We start from the raw sequence: 25,934 nt of genomic DNA on the forward strand, positions 1-25,934 counted from the left end.
ACACATATGGTCAGTCAGATGGAAAGTGGATCTTAGTTTCTCCTGACTGTCCACCTAACGGCTGGCAACCTTCAGTCTCGAAAGACTATGGTACAAGCCTACAGCACCCAGTATTCCCAGCGGTCTCCCATCCAAGTACTAACCAGGCCTGACCCTGCTTAGCTTCTGAGATCAGACAAGATCGGGCCTCCTTAATGAGAGAGAGAGGGGAAGTGAATATGCTTTCCTGGGCATATCACTGTGATGGTTGTTGCAAAATCTTCCCCCCACTTCTCTCCCTTTATTTTGTATCCATGTGGTTGTATTGTTTTTAATACACGGGAAAGGAGTGATACCTCATAAATGCTGCCATGTCAAGTTAAACATGCAGCCTACCTAGCACAAAATATTTCCTTTTCTCTGCACCTGGGAGCACAAAATTTTTTTACACTGGGGTGCCAGAAGTGCCTTTTGGAGGCCTCTAAGACATCCCCTCCAGGCATGATACCTGAGGCAATGTACCCCCTGTCTCCCTTAGCCACACCACAGTTTTGGATTAAATGAGCTGGAGCTGCACCAGTAAATGAATTATAATACATTTCAAGCAGCTCAGTCCTACCCACCTCTCCAGTGCAATGATGCAGCTGCGCCAATGTGGTGTTCACTGCTTCCCACGGGGGCGTTTTGGCCTCCGGAGGCCTCCTTGTGGGAAGGGAGCATTTATTCCCTTCCCCGAGGTAATCCCCTGTTGCCCCCATCTATATCACTGGTTCAAGTCCACATGAACCCGTGAAGGCAGAATGGGCCTGGGATTAGGATTCGGTGGAGGCCGCTGCCGCTAAACCCATTCTCTTCCAGGGCCTGAATTACCCTCCTCCCACCCCTATCTCCTCCCCATTCCACCTACTCCCCACCCTGTTCCACCCCTTGCCACCTCTCTCCTGCCCCCCTGTGTGGTCTTAACTGTGGTGGGAGGCACCCCTGGTCTGTTGCCGGATGGACCAAACCACTTGCTGCTTCTGGCAGCAAGCAGGCCACACTGTCCTGTTTCTCTTGTCTGCAGCAGCTGGAGAGCATGTTAATAATAATAATAACAGGTATTTATATACTGCCTTTCTTGGTCTTTATTCAAGACTTTATTCAAGGCGGTTTACATAGGCAGGCTTTATTTAAATCCCTTATTAAATAGGGATTTTTATAATTTGAAAGAAGGTTCTTTCTTTCAAGAACCACTACATTTAGATGTTTCATTCCGATCTGGCTTCACATTCTGGCCTCCATCCTCCCACGCTCAGAGCAGATGGAATAGCTCGGCTTCAGCTTGTCAGCTGCTTCAAGGTCGCACGGTGCCGGTGGCCTCGAACTGGCGACCTTGTGGATGTTATCTTCAGGCAGACGGAGGCTCTACCCTCTAGAACAGACCTCCTGCCCTGTTACACACCAGAACACGCATTCCAGTCACATAACACAGCCCTAACAACTTTAAGAAATTTAATGTTGCTCTTATAGTCTTATATTGGGGGGGGGGGTGTCATAACAAGCTGCTGCACTTTAAAATTTATTACTTCCCCGCTGGGGAGGGATTATATTTCTGCGGTAGAAGACTAGTTTTGCATGAAAAAGGTTACAGGTTCTATCCCTGGCATCTCCAGGAAGGACTGGGAAAGACTCCCTGCCCCACCTGAAACCCTGGAGAGCTTCTGCCAGGCAGAGTACATGATATGAGTTAGATAGACAAAACTGACTTGACTTCATCTCTGTTTCTGGGACTAGGTAAATAATCAAGGGAAAACTCTGCAAGATTTTCTGTTGCTGTTAATGTGGGAAGAAGGGGATTAAAATGCCCTTTGCGGCAGCACGGAGTCAGTGGGTAGACCCAGTATTGCTTGTCCACTTGCCTTCACTCAATTGAAATGACGGCACTTGTGACCGATGGGTTGCTGGCCCAGGTGGGAAGCATTTGCCGCAGCGACTCTGCTGGGATGCGCCACCGTTTGGTCACGTGCTGCTTACATGCCCTGTATCAAGATTGCTTGGCAGGGTGTTTATTACTTTGCCAACAAGTTTTGTCCAGCTTATTGGAACTTAATTGCTTTTTTCGTGCCACAGTGTAAACAAAACTGCATCCTGACAGGTCTGATAATTGCCTCACTCGAATACCTAGCAGTGTCTGATCGTGGTAAATGCAGACTTTTTTGAATGAAGCTCGTGAAAGTGGAAATGGCCTCATTGTTTTAAGCAGAGTACACTGTGCTTTCAAAACGTCCGCAGAGATTAAAGAAGTCTTTGGATTGCTGGTTCATCCCCAGGCTGGGATTAATCCCCCTCAAACGGGGGCTTCTCTAATTCACATTTTAAACCTTTTTTTAAAGAAACCTGCATGCATAGTCTGGCTCTTGACGTTGTAGGCCAATAGAGTTCTCCTCATTCCCTGCTGTCCTGCTGTTCCACATGCTGCCAAGTCTGCAATACCACCTCTGCATCTGGAAAAGAGCTGACATCAAATGCAAAAAGAAACAGGCGAGAGCTTTTGACATAGTGTGCAGCAGAAAAGGCAAGGGATCACCATGGCAGCAACATTATTAAATATAAAGACACTATTTCAATCATCCTCATTACTCACCCACTCTGTAGTGTAACCCCCTCCCCCTTTAGTTTAAAGAAGGCAGATATTATTTTACTGCTTCATCACAGCCAATGCTGTGTTGGTTATGGTCCTCAGTTCCGGATCTATCCAAGATCCTGGGAATCACAAACAAATATATCTTTGTTTCATACTTGCTGTTCCAATCAATGTTGTTTTCTGGAACTAAGCTCTTGTAATTTGCTCAAGGCCAAGAATGTTGAAGTGTTTCTTCAGACTTCTAGGCACCGCTCCACGGGCTCCAATGACACGTAGCACAATATTGACCTTCTTATCCCAGTTCTACTCCCCCAAGTTCTACTCACTGATCTTGATATCTTGTGATCTTATCTTCAATTCTGCTGTCTCATGGAACTACAATATCAGTGATACAAGCTTCGTTTTTCTTTTTGTCAACTACCATTGTATCTGGTGTTTTATAGATGTTTGTCTGTAATCTGAAGTTCCCAAAAGATCTTTGCTTGGTTGTTCTCAGCGGTTTTGTAAGGCTTATGATCCCAGGAATTTCAATGTGAAGGTAAATTTTATGGTTTGCAAATATGCCAGTGAACCATAGCTGCGGCTCTATCATGATGTTCTTTATAGTCAGTTTGGGGCAATCTTTTCACAGGCACAGGTCAACTGCTTTATAGTTCAGTCAACGCAGCAACTATTACCCTGCACGTGCCCAATCTCATCTGATCTTGGAAGCTAAGCAGGGTCAGGCCTGGTTAGTACTTGGATGGGAGACCGCCTGGGAATACTGGGTGCTGTAGACTTACACCATAGTCTTTCGAGACTGAAGGTTACCAACCGTGGAGTCAACATTTGCTGTTGTCACTGGTCTTCTGAATCTTTGCTTTGGTATTATTTGTTGTGTGTGTTTGTTCCCAGGCCGCTAGGATGAAACGTTCTGTTTCTTTCTTCAAGTGTCCATTCTGCATCTGTTGTTGTTATAAGTTCACAAAGCGGTTTACAGAGAAAATCACCCTGCACATGCCTGATCTTGTCTGATCTCGGAAGCTAAGCAGGGTCAGGCCTGGTTAGTACTTGGATGGGAGACTGCTTGGGAATACCAGGTGCTGTAGGCTTATACCGTAGTCTTTCGAGACTGAAGGTTGCCAACCATACCAAATGGTTCAGAATTCCTCAGAAGATGATTCCTGGCACACACTGTGTCTAAGGCAGGCAACTCATCCTGTACCTCTGTGGCTGAGTTTGTAATCCTCACAGGGCACCTAGGAGTGGCAGGCGTTATCTCCATTGGGCAGTCTTTTTCTATGTGTGCACTGCTGATGTCTAAAGGTTCGCATGGTTGGCAAAGGAGGCCATTTTGGTCTACTGATGGAGTTGGCTCCAAGGATACAGCAGTTCCAGTTGAAATCCATCAGTTCAGGGAACTGTGCAGGTCATCTTCTTCCGAGGCGGCAAATGTACTGGTATCTTGGGTGGAGGCTTGGGAACCAGTGATTGAGCCTGGGAGCTGCTGCTAGATGCTGTGCTCTTCCTTTTAGGTTTTCCTTTCCCAGCTTAGGACATTAGGTAAGTTGTATGCATCCTTGGGTGCTTTGCCTTGTTGCACTGGAAGCGTGGCTTTTAACCTCAGAAGTAGACTAGCAAAGCTGTCAGTGGCCGCTTTCAGATCAGAGACTGTTGACATAACATCCAAGTGTAATGAGGACCAAGGATCAGCTGTGTTTTCAGCAAGCTGATTACACTTATCACCTGACTGAGGGCTGGGCGGCTGGCCAAAATTGGCCAACCTTGGAGCTGCAGAAGAAACTGATAAAGGAGGCTTCAGGTGGTTTCTCTGGAATAGTGGGTTAATATGCATTTCACCAAATACCCGGTTTTGGAAAATATTGAATTTTTCAAGATTGTGCTTCCTTTCATGAAGCAAGCGAGGAATCCTGTGAGTCTTGAATTTCAGCAAAATGCGGGAACATTGTGGCATTTGATGCCACCGAGGGAGCCAGATCATTTCAATTAAATCAATGTTATGTATATCAAGAGAAAGTAGCCTAGATAATGAGTCAAGTGCTCTTGGTTTATTTGTCCATTTTCCCCAATTAAGGGGCGTGTGCCAGATCACTAACATCAGTTGGTTTCTCAGCGAGGGGCCAAATTCACATGGGCTTCTGAACTCACCTCCTCTTCAGACAGGAGTGGATTTCTTGGATGTCTGAAGTGAGTGTCCAAATGCTGTGCAAAATGGGAGGGTGAGAGAAGAGGGCTCTGGCTATCCTTGTGAAGCAAGTCCAACTTTGATAAAATAGAGTTGAACTGCCGGCAGATGTATACGATTGTATTCCCCATTGTTATGGAGTAATCTCCTAAAAAAGTTAAAAACTGATTGCTAGTAGCACTCTCTTCCTATAGCGAGAGATTGTCCTGCAGAGAGGGGACATGTGGCGACTGTGACTCGTAGATATCTCCCAGCTAGGAGGAGAGGGGCTGCTGGTCTCCCCCCTCTGACTCCACGGCAGTGTCTTGGAACATCAAGGACAGCAAACTTATTAGAAGAAATAAAATTAGGCTCACTCACATGTTGCATCAGGAGAGTTCATTGAGGCATCTCTGTTTTGAGAACTTGCCAGGGGAGTTACCATGTTCTGAATGGTTTCTCTGCCTCCTCTTCCCCCCATGGCCTCCGCGTTTCAAGATTTGAAATAACAATCCACTGTAATCCAGGCGTAGTTGCAAACAAAACAAGAGCTGCCAAGGTCTTTCGTTTCAGGAACAGTTTATGAGACCTCCCGGACAAGAAATAAACCAGAGGTCCTATCTAAGGAAGAAAAAATGTAGAAACAACTAGGAGTGGCTGGCAAGGATAACTTGCTAGGTGGCCATTTTCTGAGAGATCCACCTATACATAGAAATCATTTATTCTTAAACCATCCAGCGACTTTAAGTCTATATACTGCTTTGTCTGCTAATATTTCCTACAATGGAACCTCATCACTTTTGTGGCTGTAACTACAGTCCGGGTGTCGTTAACGGCTACAAAACATTTTACCACCCAGTATTGAGCGGTGTAAAATAACTTACCGAGCTGAAAGACTTGAATATAGAGTCAATCCTATTATCTCTATTATGGCTGCTTGCTGGGGAAATTTTCTCTTCAGCGGCAAAGGTCTGTGTTTTCGTCCCCTGCATGTGGCGCACAAAGTTCACCTAACAACCACTGGTGTCCAATTTTTCCAGCCATGCTGCCCTTACAGAAACACCACTGCTAGATAATTGACTGGCATTCAAGCTGCGTCCTGAAGTCACATAATGGAAACCAAGGTCACCTGCTCCATAGCTCCGTGTCAATCCCTCTAATGTATTGCGGCTCCATAGGTTCCAACGGTGGCAAATCCGAGCACTGAATGCATTTGTCTTAGACATGCCGGGTGTCGCCTGTAGCAGATCTATAGGAGGCTGCAAGGCCTGTCTGTTGTGATGTACCACTTTCACCTTATTCGTTTGCCTTTTATTTTAAAAATGGGATGAGAATGTTGTTAAAGTCTCATTTGTTCATAAACGTATAGCCACTTCTCTTGACGCCTTATTCACATTTATGGATTATGCTAGTGGTAATGTGGTTAGATCACTGCTTAGAGCTGGTTAAACAGCAACGACATTATGGATTTTCCACACTGTGAGCCTAACTTATAGTGTCCCACTGTTGACATTGCACAGGTTTATCACATTAAGGCTCCCCACTATCTCCAGTGACCTTCAGGAACTCCAGCTATGTCACGGAGGCTCTCCGCACAATGCAGGAAATCCATGGGGCCACCCATGCTCCTAGTTGCACAATCATTATGGTAAAGCTGCAGTGTGCGAGATTTCATTCATGTTCCACTGATGCCCCTCAACAGCCTATAACAGCCCCTTCCTGAATACCAGTGTGGTGCTACTTTATCCCTTATTCTCTCTGAATTTCTAATTCTGCCGTCCTCCTCTCCAATGGAAATAAGACTAAGGGCACAATCCTAACCAATTTTCAAGCACTGACATAGCTGTGCCAATGCGACATGCACTGCATCCTCCAGTGGGGACGCAGTCAAGAGGGCCTCCTCAAGGTCAGGGTATGTTTGTTACCTTACCTTGAGGCTGCATTGTGGCTAGGTCAGTGCTAGAAAGTTGGTTAGGATAGCACCCTAATACACATAACTGTGTTAGCTCACAGTCATGTCACCTCAGCCTCTCCAATTTCTTTTTTTCCTGTTGTTAATGCCATTTTTCTCCCTGCTTCCTCCCTTTGGAAGGGAGCAATAGCTCAGTAGAAGAACAGAAGCTTTAAGTGCCAAAAGTCCCATTTTCTGTCCCTGGTATTTCCAGTTCAGGGTGGGAAAGACCCTCATCTGTAACACTGGAGAACTGCTTCACAATATTTATTACGATATTTATATACCACCTTTGTCATTAGACTCACGGCAGGTTACATAGGCAGGCTGAAGATCCATTTTTTCAATGAGATTTCATTCCATGAGACAATTTTACCGAACCTCCATTTTACCAAGTGTTTTCCTTCATAGTGCAGTTGTCATCCTGGCTGCTGATTCATGCACTTTCCATGGTCTTGTGGGCAGCTGCAGTCCAAACTTCAGACCAGCTTCTCAAGGATGTTATCAGGGTTTTATTGTTTTTTTTGGCCGGTTGCCTCCTCCACGCTCCTCTCCTCTGCATAGAGATTGGCCTCGGCTTCCATCCAAGCAACTGATCTTGCTTAGCTTTTTCAGGCAAGGGGAAAACTCAACCTCCAGACCACACCTTCTGTTCCATTAGTGTACATTAGTTCAAAGAATACTGACCTATATGGGCCAATAGTGCAATGAAACAGCTTCATATGTTCCTGTGTCTCCAGCTGTTGAAATTTAGGTCATCAGGATCTTTGCATCAGAATTGTATAAAATCAAATCACTAGTTGGCAACCTTCAGTCTCGAAAGACTATGGTATCGCGCTCTGAAAGGTGGTTCTGGAACAGCGTCTAGTGTGGCTGAAAAGGCCGATTCAGGAGTGACAATCTCTTCTACACTGGGAGCAAGTGCAGTCTGTCCCCCTGGCTATGGGCCTTTCTTCTTTGCCTCTTAGCCTCAGACTGTTGGCCAAGTGTCTCTTCAAACTGGGAAAGGCCACGCTGCACAGCCTGCCTCCAAGTGGGCCGCTCAGAGGCCAGGGTTTCCCACTTGTTGAGGTCCACTCCTAAGGCCTTCAGATCCCTCTTGCAAATGTCCTTGTATAGCAGCTGTGGTCTACCTGTAGGGCGCTTTCCTTACACGAGTTCTCCATAGAGGAGATCCTTTGGGATCTGGCCATCATCCATTCTCACAACATGACCAAGCCAACGCAGGCGTCTCTGTCTCAGTAGTGTGTACATGCTAGGGATTCCAGCACGTTCCAGGACTGTGTTGTTTGGAACTTTGTCCTGCCAGGTGATGCCGAGAATGCGTCGGAGTCAGTGCATGTGGAAAGCGTTCAGTTTCCTCTCCTGTTGTGAGCAAAGAGTCCATGACTCGCTGCAGTACAGAAGTGTACTCAGGACGCAAGCTCTGTAGACCTGGATCTTGGTATGTTCCGTCAGCTTCTTGTTGGACCAGACTCTCTTTGTGAGTCTGGAAAACGTGGTAGCTGCTTTACCGATGTGTTTGTTTAGCTCGGTATCGAGAGAAAGAGTGTCGGAGATTGTTGAGCCAAGGTACACAAAGTCATGGACAACCTCCAGTTCATGTGCAGAGATTGTAATGCAGGGAGGTGAGTCCACATCCTAATCAAATCAAAATATCAAATCAAATCATTTGGTGGGCAACTGTGAGATACAGGAAGCTGGACTAGATGGGCCTTTGGCCTGATCCAGTGGGGCTCTTCTTATGTTCTTAAATGTAGAGAATATGGTCATTGTTGTTCCTTGCAGCTTTTTTCTAGGCTGCCAAAAAGCATATCTTGAATCTCCTTTCATGAACTGGCCAACTGTCCCTAATGTGCATGGTGCCAGCCATATGGTAGGAGATACATGTTTTCAGCAGCACATTTTTTTCTCACAAAAAGAGAGAAAGCCAGTCAATGTACTGACAAGAAATAGAAACAACAAAACGATACAACCACATGTTGCACACACACACCTGTAAGTGACAATGTGGGTATTGTAACCTTTCAAAGAATCTGAAGGATTTTATTTTCTGTTGTGGAACAAGCTGTTCTTCACATCTACAATAGTACAATAAAACATTTTGACTGGCGATTCTAACAGAACAATCCTATGCATGAAACAGGTGGTGCCTGATCATTTTTCATCCACTGATCTGACTCAGTGCAGGTCCTCCTACCCATGTTGAACCCTAACCAGGCCCAACCTGAACCCTCTAGATCAGGGGTGGGTAAACTTTCAACTTTAGGGATCCTGGACCTTTAATAATTGTGTAGAAGAGGGAATTTAAGCAGGTCATCTCACAGATGACAAGCTGCACCTGCTGAAATTCTCTCTTCTACATAATTGTTAAAGGTCCAGGATCCCTAAAGTTGAAAGTTTGCTCACCCCTACTCTAGGCCAGTGGTTCACAAACTTTTAGCAGTGGGACCCAATTTTTAGAATGAGAATCTGTCAGGACCCACCGGAAGTGATATCATGACTGGAAGTGACATCATCAACAGGCAGAGTTTTAACAATCCTAACTGCAATCCTACTCATACTTACTCAGGAGTAAGTCTAATTTATTATCATGGTTAGAAGCATATACACAGTAGCCTGTTAAAAGTACAGACCTGTCACATTTCCCCAAATGCAGTCACATACCATGGTAGCATCAAGTTTAATATATTAAAAATAAAATATTGAAATGAATGCGGACCCACCTGAAATGGCTCAGGACCCACCTGGTGAGCCCCGACCCACAGTTAAGAAACACTGCTCTAGATGTGACCAAAGAGCACCTCCAGATACATTTGGCTGCCAAGACCTGTGGATTTGATTATCTTTAGGTTTCAGCAACCGCAGGGCATTCTAGGAACGGAACCTCTGTGGATGCTGAGGCATGACTGTACTCAAAAGTCCCATTAAGTTCAATAGGAAAAGTCCCAGGAAAGTGTGTATAGGATTGCAGCTTAAATCTGTTGAACCTCTTGTATGTTGAGAACAAAACCACATATATTTTCCCTGTTTGTGTCATTTACTTGCCTCATTGGATTTAAACTGCCTCAGCTAACACTACTCTTCCTCCTCTCAAGATAACTCTGATTATATTCTTCCTTCGATGAATCTTAAAGCTAGAATCATTTTCTGTGTTTATGGAAATGAGCAAATGATAAAGCTGAGACCAGACAACTGTCTGATTGTGCTTTGCAGACAGCTTTTTTCATCATCTTCCAGAGGTCTGGCTGCAAAATTGTGAAGTTTTGATGCACCCCACGGCCCCATCTTTCCTAAGCAGAATCCCCTCTCAGTTGCCGTGATGGTTGTGTTGTGTGTGAGTTGCTCACATTCTGCTGCCAAATGTGTCAATGATTAATTATCCCAGGGAGAACGAAAGATGAAAGCCCTAAAATGACATGCTGGATATTTTAAGGCCTTACTTGCAGTGTTTTCAGGGAAACCAGCCAGGGCTGTTTGGGCTTGTTCTCCCCCCATTTATTTTCTAGCTTTCTAACTTTATTGCCCTGATTAAGGAAAGAGAAGAGAATGCGTTTTTCTTGCAAGTCGCTCTTTTCCTGCCTCTAATAGCAAACAACCAGAAGCTGTTTCAACAAAGCCTCTGAAGGACTGAAAAGCTTTGCCTCTTAATTCATCACACCTCTTTGAAAAATACTGCCTGTGCATCCCTTCTTCCATAACACAATACATTTTGCAGTTATGTTAACTGGCTTGATCTTCCAACCACCACCTTTCAATTTAAGGGTGGATGCAAATGTACCCTCTGTACAATATCTGAAGCAAGAAAAAATTGAAAAGGAAATTGAAAATTGAAAAGTGTGTATATATATATGTGTGTGTGTGCATGTGTGTGTGTATAGTGTGTGTGTGAAATTTTTTAAAAAAGTTATACACATAATATATAATGTATGTATAATATATATGATGTGTGTGTGTAATTTTTTAAAAATTTTTAAAATTTTTAATTTAAAATTCAAATTTAAAAATTTAAAAAAATTCATTTATTTACAATAAAAAAGAGAAAAGGAAAAGCACAGTAAAAAGAGAAGAAAAAAACAGACGACAACATTAAAGATACATTAAAAAATAAAGAATACAAAGAATACCTCTAGCACGGACAAAGTCAAATGTTCTAATTACTTACAGCGTTATATCTTATTAATCTAAATTTCCACCTGTATATACATTATATCTTCAACAGCTCCTCTTATCTAATTATACGTATTCCATTTCAAATTTTGTATATATAAATTTATGTAACTACGTATATCAAATATGTATACATATATGACAGTTAACAGTTAAGGTGCTCTTATATATATATATATATATATATATATATATATATATATGTAGGCTGCAATTCTAACCACACTTTCCTGAGATTAAGCCCCATTGAAGAAAATAGAACTTACTTCTGAGTAGACCTGGTTAGGATTGTGCCCATTTGTAGTTACAGAAATTTCTAGCAGCAGATGCCATCCAGAAAAGAGGCATTCTCCCTCTCACATACCAGAAGGGATGCCTCTTCTGAGATCCACCCCTCCAGCCTGCTCTGTGTCCCGTACTTGCCCTGACCTTTCCCTGAAGCATCCCCTTCCTCTGAACCATCCCCTTCCAGCCCATCAACCACCCCTTCCACCAACTTACCTGGTTCAGCAGGGGGCCAGGTTGTCGCGGGCACACAGAGCTGCCAACCTTTTCTATCAGTGGCTCCAAATTGCCCAGCAGTAACTCACCATTGCAGAGGCACTGCTGCACCTACACTGTCATAACTTAACTTCCACTGTCATAGCTGGCTCAGGGGATTGGGCCATAAGTATGTTTTTTGCATCAGAGTTGTTACTTTTACTTATATACCAATTCTTCAGCTGATGCATGACAACAAAACATTGCCATGAACTCTCTGTAAAGATTCATTTCTGGGATGAGGGAAAAAGCCATTCAGATATTTTGATGTGATTGGAAGGCTTTTATTGGGTGAAGATATTTCCAAACCATCATGTTGGAGAACAAGCTTTAAGAAGGCTGTTGTATAAATTTGATGTTATTCATTACTTTACAGTTGTCCTATACTGGTATTATTCTGCCAAAGTCTTATATGATGTTTGTCTGATGAGAAAGATGTTACGAAACCAATGCCGGACATGTGTCCTTGATACAACTGGTATTACTTTTGTACTATTTTTATTTTCCTATATGTAATAAGGTTTTGAAAATATTGAAAGCCCTATTGCTGTGCAGGCAGTCCTTAGCCTGAACCTTTATCTGAACCTCCATCCATGTTCCCCATTCCCAAGACCAACTTCTTTGCTGAACTCTTGATGAGAATAACCTGTCGGCACCAAGGCAAGTAAAATGGTTCAACTTTGGCATATATAACAAAGAGGACTTTTACTCTGAAATGTAGAATCAAATTGCCCAAAGAGTTATGGCAGCTGAAGAAGTGGGATGAAGACGTAGATGCTTAAAGAGATGGATCCCTTGGCATTCGTGTTTAAAGTCAGAATTTTACAATGTATTCAGAATTATGAATACAGTAGGGAACCAGTGGTAAGATAAGTGAATAAATGAGTGTTATGGAAGTTTTCCAGTTTATGATATAATACTCCTGTGTATGCTAATAAAGTAGTTTCAGGGTGTGCCTCAAGAAACAGCAAACTTTTCTGATAGGCTTCTGGGATCTGTATTAACCTAAATCAGTCAGTTGTTCGCACTCTAAAACCCCTGCAGCTTTGCAAAAATGGAGAGTAGGAAACAACAAAGAAATGTGTTGTTAAGGAAAAAAAATAAGAAAGTAAGTAAAGGATCAAGATTACAAAAATGAGGTCCCTGGCATCATCTCTAAGCAGGCCTAAGTTTTTCTCGACTTAAAAGTTCCATTCATTTAAAGCATCCCATTGAAATCACGGGGAACTGAAAGTGCTTAACTTGGACCTTGATCTAACTCTGACATGGGGCCCAATCAACTCTGAAGCTGTTGTGCAGAATTTCCAATGAAATGAATCTCCATTTTGATCAGTGGTCCAGGAGAACTTGCCAGTGAAAGCTTGGCATATTTCATCTCGTGTGCGGAGATTACATCAGGAGTCATGCCTGCTGTGGAGATTGTAAATTCAGAAGAACTATTCTTATGTACCCAGGATATACTATGAGTACATAGTACTCATATAGTGATACTGATATACTGGTACTTTTTTCCGGGATATACCGGTACTTTTTTCCCATCATTTATAAAAAGGTTCAACAGCACAGGGCCTTTGATGGAGCCCTGAGGCACTGCACTTGGTGTGTTTCTCCAAGTTGACATGGAGCAATTTATTAGCATTTAGATCTTTTTCTACACTTGTAGGCTGGCTAGTAACTTTGAAGATGTGCAGATTGTTTCCCCCTTATGACAGCATTACCATAATCACGATAAGGCCTCACAGTGTGTATAGCAGTGGTTAATAATAATAATAATAATAATAATAATAATAATAATAATAATAATAATAATAATAATAATAATAATAATAATAATACCAGTATTTACATACCACCTTTCTTGGTCTTTATTCAAAACTTTATTCAAGGCGGTTTACATAGGCAGGCTAATTTAAATCCCCGCAGGGATTTTTACAATTGAAAGAAGGCTCTATCTTTCAAGAGCCACAACAATTCAGATGTTTCATTCTGATCTGGCCTCCATCCTGGCCTCCATCCTCCTAGCAGATGGAATAGCTCGGCTTGTCAGCTGCTTCAAGATCGCACGGTGCCGGTGGCCTCGAACTGGCAACCTTGTGGATGTTATCTTCAGGCAAATGGAGGCTCTACCCTCTAGACCAGACCTCCTGCCCTGTGAGTGGTTCTCACTCATTTAGCACCGGGACCCATTTTTTAGAATGAGAATTTGTCAGGACCCACCAGAAGTGATGTCATGACCGAAAGTGGCATCATCAAGCAGGAAAATTTTTAACAATCTGAGAGCCCAATCCTATGCATGTCTATTCAGAAGTAACTATTCAGAAGGGCAGGAGGTCTGGTCTAGAGGGTAGAGCTTCCGTTAGCCCAAAGATAACATCAGAAGGTCGCCAGTTCGAGGACACCGGCAGCTCCCTGAATGGCTGAGAGTGGTGAGACCTTGAAGCAGCTGACAAGCCGAGCTGAGTGATTCCACCTGCTCTTGGTGTGAGCAAGAAGTGTCTTGGCTGCTCTCCATGTGAGAGATGGAGCTGCTTGCCAGCCTGCGTGGGAGAACTGGAGGCCAGAAGTGAGACCAAACCAGGAAGATCTATCTGAAATGTTGTTGGTTCTTGAAAGAGAGAACCTCTATGATTGTAAAAATTCCCTTGAGGGATTTAGAAATGCCTGCCTATGTAAACTGCCTTGAATAAAGTCAGAGGAGTAATCCGATGACCAGAAAGGCAGTATATAAATACCAAGTTGTTGTTGTTGTTCTTGTTATTAACTCCCATTAGAGTCGATGGGGCTTACTCCCAGGAAAGTATGGATAGGATTGGGCTGTTCGGCTGCAGTCCTACCCAGGATCAAGTCCCATTGACTAACATTGTTAAAAGTATATATATAGTAGCTTGTTAAAAGTACAGATCTGTAACATTTCCCCAAATGCAGTCACATACCAGTCATATATATTAAAAATAAAATATTGAAATGAATGGGGACCCATCTGAAATTGGCTCGCGACCCACCTAGTGGGTCCCGACCCACAGTTTGAGAAACACTGATGTATAGAATGAGAAGTGTATAGATTTCTCTAGGCCTGAAAAGTCTGGTGTCTCTCATGTCATATAGCGAGCATGGTGAGTTGGCTCCAGCAGTTTGCTAGTTAAAACGTCCACAGTAGCACTTCTTTGTTTTCAAATGGACATGATTGCTTTTTGAAAACTAATTTATGACAACAGACCTGTCATCCAGAGCATACTTGTTGGCTCACCTCACAGTTGGAAAGTCATCAAGAAAATATTTCAATTCCTAGCGTATATTAAGAAGGCCACCCTCATAAACCTAAGATTAAAATGCTTAATACGGTGGAAGTCTTGACCAAAATAGTTAAAAGGAGCTAGATGTCATATCTTGTTTGGCTTCCATTGAGTGACTTTTGCATAAATGAAATATGAACCCTGCTTGAATTATATATATGGTTGGCAACCTTCAGTCTCGAAAGACTATGGTATAAGCCTACAGCACCCGGTATTCCCAGGCAGTCTCCCATCCAAGTACTAACCAGGCCTGGCCCTGCTTAGCTTCCAAGATCGGGCATGTGCTGTGGCACACTGGTGTGTCGCAGGATGTGGGGGGTCATTATTTATTAGTAGGGCCATTGAGGGATATGAGCCCCCACCAACAGCATGGTGTGCCTTGTCAATTGTCAAAAAACCGATGGTGTGCCTTGACAATTTTAGTACCTTGTCAGCGTACAGTGAGATGAAAAGGTTGAAAATCACTGATCTAGGCAAATATGCCATGTCGTTGGAAAAAGACATTGGGTTACCCCAGTGGTTTTCAAACTCTCATGGCAAGTTTGCACTGTGAGTTCTTGCGGGGGCGGAGGGAAGGCAGCAACATGATCCCCAGGATCATGTCGCTAACGCCCCAGCCTGAAGGCCCTGGCCTCTACCCCCTTAAGGGGTGAGGGCAGCGAGGAGGCAGTGATGCGATCCCCAGGATCACGTTGCTGATGGGGCTGCAGGGACTGGGATGCTAGACCCTGTAGCAGCCATCCTGGGTTGTGGGGAGCCCTGCACAAGTGAAAGTGGAACGATTGTGTTCCACTTCCGCAAAACCGGAAGTAGAGCACAATCACTCCACTTTCACTTCTGACAAGCTGGGAGCCCTGCAGATGCTGCTGCAGGGACTGGTGATTGCATCCCAGTCCCTTCAGCCTCGTTAGCAACGTGATCCTGGGGATCGCATCACTGCCTCCTTAAGGGGCAGAGGCCAGGGCCTTCAGGCTGGGGCATTGCGACGCCCCAGTGTGAAAAATCACTGGATTACCCTGAAGTTGAACATATGAAACTACCATATACAAAGTTCGATCATTGGTTGATTTACCTCAAAAGTTTCTATACCGAGAGTAGAAACTTTCAAGGGTCCCAGACTTTCCCAGCCATATCTGGAGTGCCAGAGATTGAACCCAGGCCTTCTGTATGCAGAGCAGGTTTGCTGCCACTGAGTTATAACCTTTCTACAACAGCTGGAACTACTAAGTTACTTGTGTTAATTGTAAATGTGTGATTGATCAGTAATGGGTGCATACAAGGCAATAGTGGTTGACCAAGCAGGCATATTCAACCTATTTTTGGTCTCAGCAATTGTATATAAGCCAATGCTTAGACAGTGGGCCCTCCATTTCCAGAACCTGCAAATGTCATCAACCTCGGGATCCAAACCCATGGCTGGACCCCACTGACAACCTCCCAGATGTGCCAGGAACCTCGTTCTGGTTGTATCTGGGAAGCTTTCTGAGACCAGCATGAGGCCTCTACAGGCCTCAGAAGGGCTCCGGACATGACCGGAACTTTGTTCTGGTTGTGTTTAGAGGGTTCAGATGCCAAATCCATGGATTCAAACATCCAAGGATTTCAGTATCTGCAGGGGTTCTGGGAACTGAACCCCTGTGGATAATGAGGGCTGCCCTGTAATTAGTGATGAGGCAAACTCCCATGATCAGGCTCAGAAAGCCAGACTATTTTTTGACCCAGACTTGGAAAAAGACCTTAATTTGCTTTGTACTCGGTTGTCACATTCCAGTGAAGTCATATGTGATGGGTAGAGGTGTTTAAAAACAGCGTTATTTACATTATTCAGAAGTAAACCCATTGTGTACAGTAAGACTTGGGCTGTAATCTTATCTTTCTCACCAGGAACAAACACCTCTAGTGATAGTTTCAATCTTTCACTTAACGTTCTGATGAATCTCTAAAAAAATCTCTAAATCTGTTATGCTATATGCCCCAGGCCTGTAGAGAATTTACAGGCTGGATAGAGCAAGGCCCTGATGTCTTGGCCTGCATACAGTGTAGCAACATGGGAGTGGCTGATGCAATACCTTGTCACCCAATGTGTCACCAGATGGTGAGTCATAGGATCACCAGACTGTAGCTCACCTCTCATTGGCCAGTGCCAGTATATACTGCAGCCTGTGCAAGCAGCAGTGTGGGAGATGTTATGTGGAGTGTCTGCGGGAAGCTACATCGGTGTGGATCGTGATCAGAGTGTCGAGAAAGAAAGCTATCTGTGCTGTTTGCTTGCTAAACTGCCTTTGAACTGTAAATATTGTACATACTGCAAGTAAAGGAACATCTGGTGGTGGAACTGCCGTGTGTCTCCTTATTTCCCGGGAGTACTTGCCTGACCTTGTGTCTCTGGAGCTGCAGTGTTGGCTGCGTACTGCAACAAAATCTCAACAAAATTTTGGTTAAAAGGGACTGAACTTCTGGGTTACCGAACACCTGGAAACAGCTGCATGGTGCTCAGCTTGGGATATGAAGCCTTCTGCCCAGTTTGCCACAAGCCAGATGGGGAATGGTGTTGCCACCTGTAAAATGGCTGGCCGGACCATAGGTTGCCGACCCATGTTCTAAACCTTCTCCCTCTTTCCATCCGTCTTCCTTTCTACCTCGCCTCCCCCCAAACCCTCCTGAGCCACAGACCTGCTGACCTGGTTTGTTGATTTGACATTGGAATAGAGGAAGGAAGGTCTCTCTTCTTCACACCCATGGCAATAGCTGCAAGTCAGGCACCAGAATGGCCAGAAAAATTACTTTTTCCAGTATTTTTAGCACTTGCATTGTAACTATAGCAGCATGTCTGTTGCTAGAAGGGAGGAGAACCGCTGAAGATGGGTGGAGAAAAGCAAGGAAGGACTTGACTACTTGTCTGGCTCAAATTAAAATTTGGCTGTAATGCTCATCTCATATTTGGGGCAACCATTATGAACCATTAAGATTATTGTTTCCCCCCCCCCCAAGTAGTATGTAGCTTGATGATCGAGTAATTCTATTCTAGTATTGGCCCTCCAACGTTGTGCATGTTTCCGTGTGCTTTTACCCACATCTGAACTGGATTTTTGCCTAACTTCTCTTGTCCTTTAACCTTTCTTCTGGCTAAGTTGGAGGGGACCATTGGATATTACAACAAGGTTCCTGCATCCTGTGGCCATTCCCTTGCATCTGGCATTCAGAGAGAAGGCTACCTCTGAAACTCAGAGGTTGCATATGGTGATCATGACTTGTAACCTACGATGAATTTTTCCTCCATCAGCTGTCCAATGCTGTTTGAAAGGCATCGAAACCAGGTACCGTCACAATATCCTGTGACAAGGAGTTCCACAGATTATGAATTACACACTGGGTAAAGAAACATTTCCTTTTGTCTGTTCGAACTCTCCTGACACTCAATTTGAGAGGGTATCCCCTGGTTCTGGTGTTGTGTGAGACGGAAAAGAACATCCCTCTATCCGTCCCATGCATAGTTTAATGTGTCTCAATAAAGCCCCCCCCTCCAGTGCCTTTCTCGTAGATGGAAATATATGTATATGTATGGCCTTCTCCCCCCCAAAAAACCCCTAAATTTTGCTAGCTGCCTCCCTCTGCGTGTGTGTGTTCATCTCTGTATGGGCGCACTAGTTCATCTCCCTATCATTTGGTCATTGGCCCTTGGTTAGTGATAGGTTTCTAACCTTGGATTGATAGTTTGTTCCAGGGTGAACTTGTTACAGCGGTAAATTCCGTGCCAGCCATACCTGACTGGAGGTAATGCTGCCTACCAGTTCATTTAAAACCAGGTGGATGGATTTCCAACTCCCTCCCCCACCCCCACCGCCGGCGCTTTGGCTCAGCGTGAGTGTTAGCTAGCAGGCAGTCTTAACTTTCATACATTTAAGTTAATTAACGTATTCAATTGAGCAGAATGGGAGAAAAATATTGGCTAGGTGTGAGAGCGCATCTGGCAAGCTCTTGTGAAGAGGCAGGCTGCTCTGTTTTCCCACACAGTGAATGTAGAACATGGGTTCCTATAAATAGATCTGAAATGTCTGGGAGATATTTCAAGGTACTATTAAATAGTGCTGATTCCACATATTCATATTTGGATTTCATCCATGATCAGGCATCACAACTCAGGTGAGCCGGGCAGCTAGCTGGGTCGCAGTGCGTGCTGGGCACTCTGCCAAAATCCATTCCTGTCGTTATTAGGTTCCCAAGATGCTTTGGTAGGCCTGGGAAAGGAATGCACTGTATGGCTTCCTGTGACCAGGCTGGTTCTTCCCAGCCACTGCTTAGTATAGGATGTTATCATTGATTCCTCTTTCACTTAGTCCTTGCAAAGCTTCCTCTGACCACTGAAGGCAGGTGGCTGTACGGTCTTGTCACTGCTGTGTGACTTCACGGTGCATGGGAACACAGGTTTGTGAGTTGGTTGGTTGGTTCACTGTCTGCCATGGAGTTTACAGAGTCACAGGGGCCCCAACTGGAAGGAGTACATCAGCAATCTCACTGACTAGCAGCTGGGCCCACTGTGGTCATTCCAGGCAGGCTGTAGACCCTTGGAGTCTGCATGGTGTCTTTGCTTGTGGGGATCGTCAAGGTGAAACACAGAGAGAATAACAGGGACTTGGCAGCAGCGTCAGTCAACCCTGTTCTTTGGCTTGCGATACATATTCTGTGATTAAAAGGGAGAGTCATGCTACCAGAGTGCGTGTTTCTCTATAGTAGTGATTGTCAACCTTTTTCATTTCACGGCACACTGACAAGGCATTAAAAATGTCAAGACACACCATCAGGTTTTTGACAATCGACAAGGCACACCATGCTGCCAGTGGAGGCTCACATCCCCCATTGGCCCTACTAACAAATGACTTCCCCCCCAAATTCCTGTGGCACACCTGGGGACCACTCGCAGCACACCAATGTGCCATGGCACAGTGGTTGAAAATGGCTGCTCTATAGGGAGAGAAGGCATAGGGCAGGGGTGCTCAAACTTTCAACTTTAGGGATGCTGGACCTTTAACAAGTGTATAGAAGAGAGAATTTCAGCAGGTGCAACTTGTCATCCCACAGATGACAAGCTGCACCTGCTGAAATTATCTCTCCTACACAATTTTAAAGGTCCAGGATCCCTAAAGTTGAAAGTTTGAGCACCCCTGGCATTGGGGCATTGAACATTACCTTTCTTTCTCCAGGAGAGGGGGATTGCATTCTGCAGAGGACCAGTGTTCAGCCCCCAGTCATAACAAATCAGTCCTAAAAACAAAAAGGAGTCTGATGAGTGTTTGGCCAGCATTAGCAATGGTTAGCGCCCCTGTCATTCAGCAAAACAGAGCAGACACTCCCTGCTTTTAGTTCTTGCAAAAAGAAGAGATGGTTAGGCAATACAGTTGATGGCAGAGATACATATGATAATGCTAAAGGGTCATAAATGGAAGGAGGGGTAGAGATGTGTTACCAATATATTGTGGCTTGGAATTCACTCTACACCCTTTGTTTCCCTGTGTGGGTTGCATTACCCTTCCCATGTTGGCATGGCAGTAGATGTTCCAGAGGGTCTTTGTGTGTGGAATCCTCCTGGAACAGACTACTTCCAATGAGAATTCTGAGACTATTGTTAGCAAACTATTTTGCCATACATGTTGCAAGGGACAAGAAGTTGTTTGTGCTCCCTCTGTGTGCTAAGTGCCCTTTCACGTGCCCTTTCATCCCCAAAAGTTCCCCTTTAAGAGATGCTGCCCATCTGATTATCAGAGCTGTAGTCTCCCTGGCAGGAGCTTTCTTTATTGCTGGGGTTGGTGAGTTGTGATTGGCTGCCAGATCTAGCCCGATTCCTATGCTCTGTTGTAGGAAAGTGGGCATGGTGGCAGAAGATGCAACTTTCCTTTTTCCGTTGTTCCTCATGGAATTTCACCTATCTTCTCCAACTCTGTGATTCATGTAGATTTTGGGGGGGGGGGTGTCCATTCAGAACATGTCTGTTGTCTGAAGAGAGGGTACATCAACTCCTCCTTGTTCCTCTCACATCACGCCCCTATCTCCTCCCTGTTTTGGCCTCTCCACTGGCAGAGTTGCGCTGATATCTCTGCTATCTCGGCACAGTGTTTGTCTGTGGTGTGTCCATTAGCAGATGGGCTTCTACATTGGTGGGTATCATTATACCAGTGTTCATGGAAATATAGTGGAAAACAGGCTTGGACCTTTAGGCTGACTGTGATGTGGTTATTCCCTCTACCTTGAAAACTATATGACCCAGATGTATTAGATTGCATGATGATGTGAGCGGTGAAGGTGTAGAGACGTGTAGTTTTAAAATGCTTAGATAGATGGTCAAAGGATTCTCACTACAATGCTAATGGCTTGGCCCTTGCAAGATTTTCTGTTATTTCTAATCTGCTCTGGCTTAATGGGCTAAAGGAGTACCCCAATGCTGGTGAATTTACATACATGTCCCTCCGTGGGTCAAGCGTCGTAGACTATGCTCTCGTGTCCATGTCTTTGAAACCACATGTGAAAGAGTTTGACATTGGGGATCTTACTATTAGTGATCACCTTCCTTTAACCCTGGTGCTTGATCTACACTCGGGGAGAACACCAGCACACCCAGGGGTTGAAGTAAACACAGAGAGTAGCGGCAAAATCATAGTGAACAACACCCTTTCCCTAAATTTCCATCAGTTAATTAGGGAATCAACAAGTATAGATTCATTATCATCCATCTTGAAGGAGCCTGACCCCTTTGCCCAAATCCAGTCATTTGAATGCCTAATTGACCACATCCTTAGGACCCTGGGTTCCAACCCTAAGCGGAGCACTGTACATGGTGTATCCGATAAAAAGGACTGGTTTGATAAAGAATGTAGAGACCTCAAGGCATTGATCAGAACAACTTATTTGGCCTTCAGAAAGTCTAACGCTCCATGTGAGGCGGTTAAATATTTTTTCTACAAAAAACAATTTAATGCCTTACTGGTAGATAAAAAGCATAAGTATACCCATGCTCAATGGATTAAGTTGTTGCAAGCGATACAGCAAAAAAATAACAAACAATTTTGGGCCGTGGTATCAGGCTCTCTTAGCTCCAAAACGGATGACCCAGTTGTAATCTCTTCTTCTGTATGGATTAAACATTTTTCAGAACTATTTTTTGATAAGTGCAAATCCCCAGATACCCAACTCGACTTCAATTCATCTGATCTACCTACTTGGCCCCCTGTGATGCCAATGGAGATCATACAGATAATAGATCAATAGAAATCAGGGAAAGCTGCCGGACCGGATCTAATACCTCCTGAACTTTTAAAATGTGACCCTGAGTGGTGGGCTCACTTGCTTGCACCCCTCTTCACAACGATCGATAGGACTGGCTTAGTTCCCAAAGATTGGGTCTCGGCAACAATCATCCCAGTTTTTAAAAAGGGTGACCCTAATCTCCCTGCGAATTACCGGCCTATCAGCTTGCTCTCTGTAATAGGCAAAATTTATGCGAAATACCTAAATAATAAGCTTTTTACCTGGACCAACTCTAAGGATATCCTAGGTCCTGAGCAATCAGGATTTTGTCGGGGCAAATCTACAATGGATAACTGTTTAATTTTATCTCACCTAGTCTATAAACAGATTAAGAAAGCCAAGGCAAGACTCTATGTGGCTTTCCTTGATCTAAGAGCTGCGTTTGATTCCATTGATAGAGATCTTCTTTGGTCTAAATTAGCCAGCATGGGGATTGATAAAAGACTATTGATGTTAATTAAGATCTTATATTCTAACACATCATGTAAAGTTAGATATACCAGGAGTGGTAGCCTCACACACCCCATTGCTATAAACAAAGGGGTTAAGCAGGGATGCATTTTGGCTCCCATGCTATTTAACCTGTTCCTGAATGATTTAGCCCCAGCCTTGAAGACAGTGGATAGTCACTGCCCGATACTTGGGTCCCATCCAGTGCTGCTATTACTGTATGCGGATGCTGCTGCTCTTATTTCTCGAACAAGAATTGGCTTAAAACGTCTACTCAATCAATCTATAGAGTATTTTAAATCCAACAAGTTACAGATTAACTACTCTAAATCTAAAATCATGGTGTTTGCCAACAATTGGAAACCATTTAAATGGTCATTTATGGGCAACAAAATGGAACAGGTAAAGACATTCAGATATTTAGGCATTAATTTCCACTATAAGCATTCGTGGGTTTCTCACCGTAATGCAGTCCTAAGTGCATCAAAAATCTCATCCCTTGCAATTTCCCGGTTTTTTTTTAGCCAAGGTAACAGATATGTCCCGGCTGCTTTAGAGGTATTCAAGGCTAAGGTACTTTCGCAAGTTCTTTATGGCTGTCCAATCTGGCATAAGGCCTTGAATCATTCAACTGAGAGCATACAGGCATCCTTCCTGCGGAGGATCTTGGGTTTTCCCAGATGTGTCCCATACTCTGTGATGTGTCTTGAAGTGGGTTTTATTAGACTTAAAACATTGGCTTGGTTGAGATCAGTAAAATTTTGGCTTGCAATCCTCTTCAGTGCTGCCCCATATGGGCTAATGTACCAGCTTCTGGCTGATCCAGTACTGCCTGTGGAGGTTGCGGATTTACTCACCAAGCTTAAATCGATAGGACTAGACACAGCAAGCCTGGGTATGATTGGTTTAAGCGAAGCCTACAGGACTATCAAGGAAAGATTGCTCGATATTGAGCGTCAAGAGCTACTCTGTGCAGCTAACACCATTTGCTCCCCTCTCCATCTGCACATCCCAGTCAGCTTTGGGAAGCCAGCTTCTTTCCTTTATCATCTGCAGTGCCCACAGGCTCGCAGAGCATTCTCCCTTGCGAGATGCAATGCCTTTCCATCAGCTCTGCTAGCGGGCAGGTTTAGTGGCATTCCCTACTCAGAAAGAGGATGTACCTGTGACAGGAATTGTGTGGAGACATTACATCATATATTTTTTTACTGCCCACTCCATGATACCCTTCGTAAGATCTATCTGGCTCCACTGCTGAACAAAATGCAGGGCTGGGAGGATTCATTTAAATTACAAACTCTTCTTTCCATAGAGGAAACTGACTCTCTTGACAAGGTTGCCAACTTTGTTTCTGGGATTCTGGCAGGACGGAATTCTGGGTCTTCCGCTATATTATGGTGAATGGGGGGAGGGGGTATTGGATGATTATGAGTGCTTTATTTTATTGTGTGTTCTGAATGTTTAATGTTTGGTTGTTGTTTCGTATTTCCATTATCTATGCCAATAAAGGTCTTATGTATGTATGTATGTATGTTTTAAAATGCCTTGCGTAGACGTGTCATGATTGCTTCTACCCTTTGAGTAAAATGGGTCCATAATCCTCTCTACTTCCCACCCCATTTTACAGTTAATCTGACTTTGGCTCGCATATATCTTTATAGCTTAAATGGTATGGTAGGCATAGGAAGCTGGTGATTATCAGCCCCCAATATGGTCCCATAATTCCAATCCCTTTTGCCCCATTATGCAGCTCTGCCATTTTGTTTTATGAACACAGGGTGAGGAGCCTTGAATTCCTTCTGGCCTAATCTAATTGGCTCTGGAGACTTTCTAGGCCCATAATCTTATCATGGACCATAGGGACCATTTGCTTGTTTCTTGTCTTCCAGATGAGAATCATCAGCTGAGGATCACAAAGTCACAATGGGGAGCATGAAGTTAAGGATTCCTCTGTATGTGCCTTAGGATATTTAAGAGTATATCAGTGGTAGGTCCCATATGGCTTCTCCTTCAGCCCCACTTTGTTCAATAGAATGGTCCCTGTTAAAAATTACTTGCCAGCCCAGAATGAACACTCACAGTTGCTTCTTAGAATACTTTCATCCTGACAACGAAGATGATGACTGGCAGGTGTCCTCTCTTGAAAGCCCATCTGCTCGATTCTAGTTAACCAAAATGATTACATCAGCATGAAACAGTTTTAGCCCTTACTTTCTTGGAAGAGACAGGTGTGAACTGTGAAGGGTGGTTATGAATCTAGTGGGGCAGAGTTCTTAGCATAGGTGCTTTTTCATAACATGATCTCAGAAGGAGCACAAAGCCTTACTTAGGTGACCCCATATAGATGCTAATAGCAATAATTTTTGCTGCTGATGCAATAGAAGCAGATAATGGCTTGTTGCTTTCCCAGAGCAGGCTTGATTCTGACTGTTCAAGGGTTCTTGCACATTTAGCACCAGGAACCACTTTTTAGAATGAGAATCTGTCAGGACCCACTGGAAGTGATGTCATGACTGGAAGTGACATCATCAAGCAGGAAAGTTTTTAAGAATCCTAGGCTGAGATCCTACCCACACTTACCCAGGAGTAAGTCCCATTTACTATCATTGTTAAAAGAATATACATAGTCACTTGTTAAAAGTACAGGTCTGAAACATTTCCCCAAATGTAGTCACATGCCATGGTAGCATCAAGCCTAACATATTAAAAATAAAATTTTGAAATTGAATAGCGACCCACATGAAATTGACTCACGACCCACCTAGTGGGTCCCGACCCACCGTTTGAGAAACACTGGACTATATGGAACAGCAGGAGACCAAGAAAGAATAGTCTTCCTCTTTCTTTCTCTCTTTCCCTGCCTTCTCTACAGAAATCTCAGCAATGCTTATATGGAACTTCCAATGGTTTTCTATCCAGGCATTGTTCACATCCATGGGGTTTCAAGAATGTCATAGCATCAGGTTCTCCCATCGAAATCATCTTTCTTACTCATTCTTTCCCATTTCTATGAAAGTTGCTACTCCCCCTGAATAGTTTGTCCTGTGTCCCTCTTCCCTACTACTCCAAATCTTTATTAGTGCCCAACAGCTCCTTGTGATCTTCTCACCTCAATAGATCATGTACTACTGAGATGATTGGCATGCCTCACTTCAAGCCAGCTGATTAGTTCACCCCAATGACACAAATAACTCCTACCTTGCTGTTGGGGAGTTTATCTCTAGGGTTGAGTTTCATTGATCTTCTCTCATCTTAATATTTTGTTGTGTAGCAAATATGCTGCGTTTTGGATGCTTCTCAAGTAAATGCAGAAATCAGCTGCCGAATACTAATTCTCAAATACTACGCTTGACGCATTTGTAACTTATAGATGTTGTAGCATCAGTACACAAAATCCCCACAGCCGGTGAAAGAAATAACTTTGGATATGGGCATTTCACAATTACTACAGAAAAAGCCATGTTT

The 25,934-nt window shown here is 43.9% G+C and overlaps 1 protein-coding gene, 1 long non-coding RNA gene and 2 pseudogenes across 14 annotated transcripts in view; all 4 read left to right on the forward strand.

Moving 5' to 3' along the window:
- Positions 1-25,934, forward strand: part of FHIT (fragile histidine triad diadenosine triphosphatase) — a 1,225,929-nt gene that overhangs the window by 751,711 nt on the left and 448,284 nt on the right. The gene's annotated exons all lie outside the window — the stretch shown is intronic.
- The window catches only part of LOC136639580 (uncharacterized), a 254,232-nt gene that overhangs the window by 138,455 nt on the left and 89,843 nt on the right, over positions 1-25,934 (forward strand). The gene's annotated exons all lie outside the window — the stretch shown is intronic.
- LOC136643091 (5S ribosomal RNA) lies at positions 3,260-3,381 on the forward strand (annotated as a pseudogene).
- On the forward strand, positions 3,574-3,693 carry LOC136642351 (5S ribosomal RNA; annotated as a pseudogene).

Source organism: Tiliqua scincoides, chromosome 2, assembly GCF_035046505.1.
Source record: "Tiliqua scincoides isolate rTilSci1 chromosome 2, rTilSci1.hap2, whole genome shotgun sequence".
In the NCBI taxonomy this organism is placed as follows: Eukaryota; Metazoa; Chordata; class Lepidosauria; order Squamata; family Scincidae; genus Tiliqua; species Tiliqua scincoides.